This window comes from Mesocricetus auratus, unplaced genomic scaffold, assembly GCF_017639785.1.
Source record: "Mesocricetus auratus isolate SY011 unplaced genomic scaffold, BCM_Maur_2.0 Super-Scaffold_100007, whole genome shotgun sequence".
Classification (NCBI taxonomy): domain Eukaryota; kingdom Metazoa; phylum Chordata; class Mammalia; order Rodentia; family Cricetidae; genus Mesocricetus; species Mesocricetus auratus.
This window is the reverse complement of record NW_024429191.1, coordinates 64,114,506-64,124,069: the sequence shown is the minus strand read 5'-3', so window position 1 is coordinate 64,124,069 and position 9,564 is coordinate 64,114,506. Positions and strand designations below refer to the sequence as shown.

The following is a 9,564-nucleotide window of genomic DNA, read 5'->3' as shown; positions in this document are numbered from 1 at the left end:
TCTTAAATAAAATTCAATAAAGGAATAGAAATAAGAGCAGGCAAGGTGAGGACCTGGAGGCCCAATGTGTCTCCAACTCCATGACCCTAGCAAGTGACTTAGCTTTCCACAACACAACTCCAGGCCTATAGAAGAAAAGTCATGCCAGATGGAGATGGCTACATGCCATCCATCCGTCCCTTCCCTACTCTGGTAGCCAACCCACCACACCCTGTTTTCCAGCCTTTCACCAAGGGTGGATAGCTGGCCTGGCCTAACCAATCTGCCTGTCTACCCAGTCACTATATGATCCTCACAGGTGCTAACAAGTTCTCAAATGGTTTGTCCTATGTGCAAAGAGCGGGGGCCCTCTCTTCCCATGAGACTGCGGGCTCTAGAGGCTGTCTGGACCTATGCTGACTTGATTTTCTTTTTCTTTTAGCATGGAGAGACTGTGCCTGAAAGCTGAGCCAACAGAAATACATGTCTGGCTATGTGCTAGAATGAATGAGAGGCAGTCTAGACTTAATGACTCCCGCTAAGCCTAAAGTCTACTCTTTGCTGAGGGAACTCATCCAGTAAATAGTCTTTGAGGTCCCTGCCCCTAGAAAAAGAACCAAAGGGGAATGGATGGGATGGGATATAGGTTGATTACTACATCTACTTGTGAACTATTTTAACAACTATTACCTATAGACAACTTACATTGACATAGCTTCTTGTATATTGATACTTATGTAAAATTAACTTTGTATTCCTGTCTTAGATAATTTATATATTGTTACAAACTTGATATTATGTTTGTCATATTGTGTAGGTTCCTCTTTTTTTTTTAAGGTTTACTTATTTATTTGTATACAGCTTTCTGCCTGCATGTATCCATGCAAGCCAGAAGAGGGCACCAGATCTCATCACAGATGGTTGTGAGACACCAGGTGGTTGCTGGGAATTGCACTCACGACCTCTGGTACAACAGTCAGCACTCCTAACCTCTGAGCCATCTCTCCAACCCCGTGTAGGTTCTCTTTCTGTTTACAATGGTTTTGCACACAAATGTAAAGTTATTTTTATCATATTGTATGTATGTGTGTATGTTTCCACATATGCTTAAGATATTTTGTATATTGATATAATTTAAGAATATTTTTGTCATTTTGCACTATACAATTCTATCTCTGATCAAGATATTTACATATATGTAGATAGTTACAATTTCGAGGTCACTGCCCTCATGCTGCACATCTGTTTAAAGGTTGTTTATTTTATATATGTGAAGCTTCAGTCAGTAAACAACAGATGTTTCCAAGAATTACAGGTTATAGTCACCCATGCTTCTCATACCCAGCTGTGTTAGTCAGGTTCTCTAGATGCTCAGGGCTATACTCAGCATAGATGTTTGATCTTCAAACGCTTCAAAGACCTACAGAATATGGCATTTAAATGTTTTCATAATTTAGAACTCTGTTGACATGAGACACAATTGCTCCTGGCAGCACAGAGCTATTCCCAGAGTATGATGGGCCGTGGAGACACTCCATTTGGGGTTTGTTTTCTTCTTGATAAACTGACCTATTGGGCAAATAACTGCCCTTGCCTCAACTACTGACAGTGGACATGATGTCCTAATTGGACAAGCAGGATATAAGCAAAAAGAGACCTGAGCCTTGCCAAGTCAGGGTAGGACAGGCTTTCAATTTTTCCTGCTTCTGATAATGGTCTTTCAAATATTCTAGGCCTTAGGCAAAGCTGGTCACCCAGCTGTTACTGTGAGACCTTGGGGGACTGTCCAGGCAGCCAGCTGTTTCTGTCATTTCCTGCACCTTTGGGAAGTTTCCTTCTCGGGTCTTTGATGGGGTTGAAGACTTACAGTCTCAGCTACTGTCCTCTCATATCTTAGCTAAGGCATTTAGGTACAAGACTCAGACTCCTCAGCATAGGACAGCTGTTGAAATAATCTCTTTTATTTACCAATTACCTATAGCCTGAACATTTAGGGTATGTTTCTTGTTTGTTGATGTTCTTATTGGTTGTAGTTCTACTTTGTATACGTTGTTAACCTTTTCTTTCTCCTGGACAATACTTGATATTTGTTCTTACTGTATATAGTTTTGTTTTAGGTTTAGAACCCTCTTTTTTAGACAAAAAGGGGAATTGCTGTGGGAACTCATTCAGTCAGTTGTCTTTAAGGTACCCGCCACCTTTGCCTGGCCCCTTTCTCTATTTTATATACCTTTCTTCTTCTTACTCTGTAGCTGGCTGCGTGGCTGCATGACTGGGCCCTGGTGTCCTCCCCTCCTTCCTCCCTCTCTCTTGTTCCTCCCTCTCTCTTCTCCTTTTATTTATTCTCTCTGCCCAGCAGTCCTGCCTGGACCTCTCCCGCCTAGTTGTCAGGTATTTTAGGCAGGCAAGTAACAGCTTCACAGGGTTAAACAAACATAACAGAATGCAACAAACACATCTTTGCATCATTAAACAAATGTTCCACAGTATAAACAAGTGTAACACATCTTAAACTAAAATCCCATGACAAGGAGCCATCGCAGCATTGTCCTGGGAGTGTGTGTGTGTGGGGTGCAGAGCCATCTCCTTCCCTCTCTGTCCTTCTGCTGAGTTCCACAACCCCAGCTGGCTGCAGCCAGACTCCCTGTCCTGAGAATCATCTGTGGTCAGAGACAGTGATGCCAACACAGAGAGAAGGATGAAGAAGGCATGAGTGCCAGAGCCCAGGACACATGTTGCTGGAGCCCAAGTTCTCTGCAAGCCAGCCTCCCCAGCTACTCCTGCCAGGCAACCTGTAAGATTATGAACTGTCCCCGTGGCTGGAGTGTTCTTGACTGATGTCCAGGGTATAAATTATGCACTGGATCAGCTGGACATCTGGGACATTCTATCTTTGTTCATGGCATAGAGAAGGCCAGCATCCCTTCTGGCTATATGGCTCTTGCTGTGTCTGAAGCAGACAGTCTTAGACAGAGACAGGTAAAGCTGATATGCACTCAGACCTGTTCTCTGCAACCTTAAAATCCTTTGCCGGAACTCATAGCCTCATACATGGTAGACAAGCAATGAACCACATCTCTAGGTCTTTCTAGCCTACGTAAGAGGTAGAAAAATACCGTGCAATGGGGTCTAGATGACAGACACTCAGATTACCTCTCTGTGGCTCCATTCTATGTCCTACCTTTTGTGCCCGACACAGCAGCCTAAGTCTCTTTAATTGTGTCATTGAGTATTTATTAAGCACATACTGTGTACCAAGTTTTGTCTCATGAGCCACAATACAATAACGAGCAAAATAAAGCTAGCATTGTGGTGGGGGAGGGGTACAAATAAAGGGTGACAAAGAAGCACCAGACCGCAGGAGTTTGAGAGCATCCTCCATGAGCAACACAGTGAGACACTGTTACCCCTTCCAAAACCAACCCCCCCAATCAACCTCACTGAAGCTTGCACCTTAAAACTGACTTGGAGCTAGCTAGCAAGGTGGGAAGAGCACTGAGGACCTGGGTTCTATTCCCGAGACTCACATGGTGAAAGGAGAGAACTCATTTCCAAAAGTTGTCCTCTGACCTGCACACGTGTGCTGTGACACATATACCTGTACAGGTATACATAAATAAATGTAAAGAAAATAAGGGAATGTTCCAGTGCTTGGGAGGCAGATCCAGGTGGATGGATCTCTGTGGGTTCAGGGTCAGCCTGGTCTACATAGTGAGTTCCAGGACAGCTAGAGCTGTTACACAGAGAAACCCTGTCTTAGGGGAAAAAATCTACTTTTGAATGGGTTCAGGGGATTGGAACTCAGTCCCCTGAGTTTGGGGAGGTAAGTGCTTTACTCGCTGAGTCATTTCACCAGCGTTCCAGCCCCCTAACAAGAAGAGGGGATAGAGAGACATGCTCTGGGTCTCGAGTGTGTACTGCTTTTGTGCAGGACCCTGGGTTCTGTTCCCAGTACCCTCAGTCATGTGACTCAAAACCACCTGTAGCTCCAGTTCCAAGGGATCCCGTGCCCTCTTTTGGCCTCCTCAGACTCCTGCATGTCTGAGGAACACACAATTTAACTCATGAAGACTCGTACATATACACATCAGAAACAAAGCACGAATCTTTTTACAAGCAAGAAGAAACCAGGGGAAAACAGAGCCTCTGGGAGAGGCAGTGTGCCCAACTCGCTTGGTGTAGCTGTGCTCAACACATACAGCGAAGTCATACGTGGTAACCTCTGTTTACCGAGGGGACAGAGAACCACGAAGAACGACTCCCTCTGGGTGATGCAAGTACACGAATCCTTCCACTTAGATGTGAGCGAGCCTGGATCTGCATCAAGGACACCTGGCATGAAGGAACAGTCACAAGTGCCACGCTCCCCTTCCCTGAGTGACCCTTTCCTTGAGTCACCCTTTATAGAGTCTCCCTGGAATAGGGGTGGGGGAGAGGAGGAGAAACCCCAGGACTGGCCCAGGGAAGGAGAAAGGCTGAGAACCCTTACCCTGGCGGTGGGAGAGAGCTTTTGGAACATTGTCAGGAAGCCAGCCCAGAGTCTGATCTCCGTGGGCACTGATGGAAGCCTCCTGGAAAGAGGACGAATCAATGTTGACGACCCCCATGCCAGCAAGATCTGGAGAATGGAAGGAAAGGGTGGGGGGTTCCAAAAAGAGTCCCTGGAGAGCATAGGTCAGGGGAGAGGTAAGGACACAGGCCAGCCAGAGGTTGAGCCCAGCAGAAAGACCGCTGCACTGTGGAACTAACACAGTGGAGGACCGGGCACACCAGGGGACACCGCACAGAGCACAGCAGGTGTCTGTCTGCTCTATGGTGGAGGAAGGACAAAGCTGCTCGCTTGTGATGAAGCAAGACAGCTGCTTCATGATCTCTGCTGCCTAGCAGATGCATCCCCTTTTGCCCTCTTCAAACTAAGGCCGTCCGGTCTATTCCCAGACAGACACTTGAGGCTCAAGACAGTCAGCCGCAGACTGCAAACAGAGCATGGTGCTAATCCCAGCACTCAGGAGACAGAGGCAGGGGGATCTCTGCGAGTTTGAGATCAGCCTGGTCTACATAGTGAGTTCCAGGACAGGTAGGGCTACAGATTGATACCCTGTCTCCAGGGAAGGAGAAGTAGTTAAATCACGAATCTAGACATGTAGCTGGGATTTGAACTAGGGGTCCCTGCTCTTAGTCACATCCTGAAGTGTTTGAGACTGGGAACTGTGTTGAACAGAATTTGGGGCGGAGGCACCGAGAAAGGGTCAGAACTCTTCAGGGAGATTGGCAGCCAGGTAGGCAAGAAAACTTGGTTTTAGAGAGCCTATGGCAAAGAGGGAGCAACTGGCTATCTGGACAACCCTAGATCTCCACCTAGTGGACAGAAAGAGTCATTTTTTTAATTGGCTGGAGATACCGATCCAATCAGGTCATTTCTCCCTCCAGCAAGGACACACCTCCACATGAGCCTGAGTTCCAGAGAAAGACGGGTCCCACCAGTCAGTTCACAAGAACTAACATCTGTAGCCCTCCTCTGGGGAGGGGGAGAATTGATACACTCCTAGATTATATCCCCCAGGCTTCCATTTCAGGCTTACCTTCAGGAGAGGCAGTGCACAGTATACACTGTATCTCCTAATCCTCCAGCAGTTAGGTGTTGTGATCTCTGCTGATGCAAACAGGGAGGGCAAAACGGCAGTCTCTGATTGCTAAGTATAAAACTCTTTGCTAGGAGCCGGGCGTTGGTGGCGCACGCCTTTAATCCCAGCACTCGGGAAGCAGAGGCAGGCGGATCTCTGTGAGTTTGAGGCCGGGCTGGACCAACAGCCTCCAAAACAATACAGAGAAACCCTGTCTCGTAAAAACAAAAACAAAAACAAAAACAAAAAAAAGAAAGAAAAAAAAACTCTTTGCTAGGTACCCAACACAGAGCAAAGGAGGACGGAAGGATCCTGGAGGAACCAGTGGGCCCAGTTTTGAAGGAAGGCAGCATGGCGTATTGCAGAAGAAGGTCCCGAGGCAAGATCCCTAAGAGCAGCCTAGAACAGGGCCTGGAATAGGGCTTGGGGAGCAGGCAGGACCCACAAGCCCAGTGCCAGACTAAAGAGCCTGGACACCCTAGAAGTTCTGCAAGTTTTGGAGGGTTTCCAGCAGGCTAACCACCTCACGCAGGGTATGCAGGGACTACTCAGCAGCAGGCATGCTAGGAGGCAGGCACCACAGTGGTCACAGGTAGAGCAGCATGCCCTGCAGTGGGAGGAGCAAGCTTTTTACTTTGGGATTCAGGGAGTACCAAACTGCCAGGGCACAGAGAATTATCAGCTCTGCATAGAGAGCAGGGTTAGAAGGCTAGTAACACCTGCATGTAACCAGCCTGGAACCTTCTACATCAGTGAGAAATCCTCTGCAAACACACACACACACACACACACACACACACACACACACACACACACACACGCACACACGTTTCTATCACCCAACCTGGCCCTTGGTTCTGAGGAGGCCTTGGCTGGCTAGGTTTGAAGCTGGATGCCCTCAGAAGGCGCTCTACAACAGACTCTAAGTGGTCCTGGAGGAGGACTTTGGTCTAGGGCTTGAGCAGGAGTGTCCAGGAGGAATTCTCCTGTAGGCCCTGCTTCTGGAGGGTGAAATTCATTCATTAGTTCATTTATTCATTCGTTTCTACTTTGAATTCTTGTGATAGCCCTCTTATTTGTTTGAGCATTTTTACATCTGGGGTCCCAGCGATGAGCAAAAAAGACACCAGCTGCCCCTTGGGGGAGCCAATGATCTTGTAGGACACCAAGGTTTGATGAAATCCATACTTCCCCAGAGGAGAATTGGCAGTGCATAGGGTCTCACAGAAAAAGACTGAGCCCCAGGAAAGTAGGGGTAGGGGAGAGCCTGCCTGTTTGTCTTTAAGACAGGATCTCACTATATTCTACAGGGTGGCTCAGTGTCTTTTCTTTTTTGTTTGGAGGGAGAGTTTGTTTGTTTGAGATAGGAATCTGTGTAGTCCAGACCTGCCTTCATCTCATAGCGATACTCCGGTCTCCGCCTCCTAACTGCCAGGATTTCAGGCCTGAGCCCTCATACCCACTAACTGATCCTACTGCTTCAGCTTCCTCTATGCCTGAGTGTATCCGTATATGAACAGCCTTTGTGATTACAGGACTGTGTTTGCATGTGGTCAAGTGGGCGGGGCACCTCTGCAAATGTCTATTTGTGGCTATTAGTGTGTATGTCGTCTCCATGTGCCTGTAGCCATAGGTGACTGTGGAGATGTGGGGGTGGGGGGTGACTTGCTCAAACCTAAGAGGTTTCCATTGCACAGGATGTCAGTGCTGAGACCAGAAGTCTTATGGGCAAACTAGGAAAGACTAGAAGCAGATAGATGATCTGAGAAGGGAGTAAGATCCCAGGTTGGGGCAAAGAGAACTAAGGAACTATGCATCTACTCCAGGACTAAATAAAATTACTCCTATGACATCCCATCATGAAGACTGGGGTCAAACAACCTGGGGGAATCTCATGCCCAGAGTGCATAGAGCAGGAACCCTTGGGGCTCTGGGAAAGAGCGCTGGGTGGGGAAGACTCTGTGATCTGTTTCTTAGCTCCCTTGACCTTGGACAGGTCTAAGCCTTGACTTTTCCTCTCTGAAACGGAAGCTCCCATTCCAAGAATAAGAGATGTGTTTGCCATGTAGTGGCTCGTCCACAGTTCCTGTCAAGCTGAGGAGCAGTTGCCATGGAGACAGAGGACATCCTGTTCTCTTCAAGAAAGAAAAATAAAAGTGAAGATGGGTCATGTCTAAGGACCCTGCTAGACCAATGTGACGCCAACAGCCATCTTGGTCTCCTGAGCTTGGGGTATAATCCAGGCCACTTCTCCCACAGAAACAGATTCTGGCCAGGATCAGGGCTCATCAGCCGGCAGCAAAGGCCCTTTTGCCCTTTCCCAGCAGTGAGGCTGACTCGTACCCGTCATCACCTCATTAGCTGCTATTGCCAAGGGCCCTGCCCATGGAATTTCACAAGAGTCCTGTCCTTTATTTACTGAATATCCTGAAGCTCTTCGTTTCTCTGAACCCCAATGTCATCCTCTATGGTTCATGATCACCATACCACCCTGAAATGACCCTCAAGGAGAGCCCTCATATGCAAGCACTTTGAATATGACCAAGCCTTTCCTTCACTCAGGGAAGGAATGAGTCCATGTAAATAGCACAGATCTAGGGGATACCCCTTAATGGGGGAACCTCAAAAGCCTTCCACTGGTATCACTTTCTCTCCTTGGGGAGAAGCCACATGCAGTCTGTCAGCAAACCGTGGTGCTGGAGGCCACAGTCACCTCCTCACAACCCAAACTCAGCTTGGTAGGAAGACTGACGGGTGATAGCCACATCCCACAGGGACCGGAGGCAGCTGGAGCCAGCTGGTTCCCTGAGGGTTTCAGAACCTGGAATGAAATTTCCTAATTGGGAATTCATCCAGGCCACCAATCCTGCCCCCACCCCAAGAATCTTAGCAACAGTCAAAGTCGCCAAGGTCTATCTCTATCTCTCCCTGACTCTCCCACAAAGTCCCCAAGGTCTGTGAATGGTTCTCTCTCTCTCTCTCTCTCTCTCTCTCTCTCTCTCTCTCTCTCTCTCTCTCTCTCTCTCTCTCTCTCTCTCTCTCTCTCTCTCTCTCTCTCTCTCTGGCCCAGGTTCCTTAAGGATTAGGTGTTTGTCAGGGGAGGGGAATATCAGCTTGTCACTCACATACATGTCACTCTGATTTAGTCCATCCCATTTACTTTGCCAAGGAGGATTCCAGAGTCTCACAGCTAGAGGCCCACCTGATGGGGAGAGAGATGCAGAGCCTGGCTGGCTGGGGTGGCAACTGGACAGGTCCTAGCTGTGTGTTAAATACAGTATTCTATCTTATGTGCATTGGTGTAAGGGTGTCAGACCCCCTGGAACTGGAGTTACAGACAGTTGTGAGCTGCCATGTGGGTGCTGGGAATAGAACCCGGGTCCTCTGAAAGAGCAGCCAGTGCTCTTAACTACTGAGCCATCTCTCCAGCCCCGTAGCTGTGTGTTCTTAAAAGGTGTGTGTAGCCTTCTTCCCTGGTGGTGTGCTTCTGGAATCTTCAGTGCTTAACTTCCAAGAATCGCCCCTACTCTAAACGTGCCATTTCTTAGCTATCAGGCCTTCCTCTTTACCCATGCTGAGTCTCCAACTCAAACCTGACCCAGAGCCTCTGGCTGCTCACCCCTGCGCCCTTCTTACTCAGCACCCCTCCTGCTGGAAAAACTGAAGATCCAAAGTCACGACCCTTGGTCCTCAAGTACACTGTTCCCAAGTGTATGCCCAGCAGTCTCTTCGTGTGACCTTGAAGATCTGGGTGAGGCTGAGCAGGTGAAGGTAAGAGCTGACAAGTGCCTTGGTCAGCCCTTACATAAACCCAGGGAGCCCCACAGTCTAATACGCCAAAGGCATATCTTCAGTGTTCATGGAAGCCAGCCCCGATTGCGCTTCAGAGAGCCAGGAAGGCCAGAGGCAAGCTCCCTCCCTGTCCTAAGAGGGATCCGGAGGGCCCCAGCCCAGGCAGACA

General features: G+C 48.2%; 1 long non-coding RNA gene across 1 annotated transcript; it reads right to left on the bottom strand.

Moving 5' to 3' along the window:
- Positions 1 to 3,191: 3,191 nt before the first annotated feature.
- On the bottom strand, positions 3,192 to 8,585 carry LOC121141453. Its single transcript, XR_005878369.1, has 2 exons — positions 5,562 to 8,585; positions 3,192 to 4,550 (listed from the first exon to the last, which is right to left on the bottom strand). It is a non-coding gene; the product is annotated as an uncharacterized LOC121141453 (long non-coding RNA).
- Between the last annotated feature and the right edge of the window lie 979 nt (positions 8,586 to 9,564).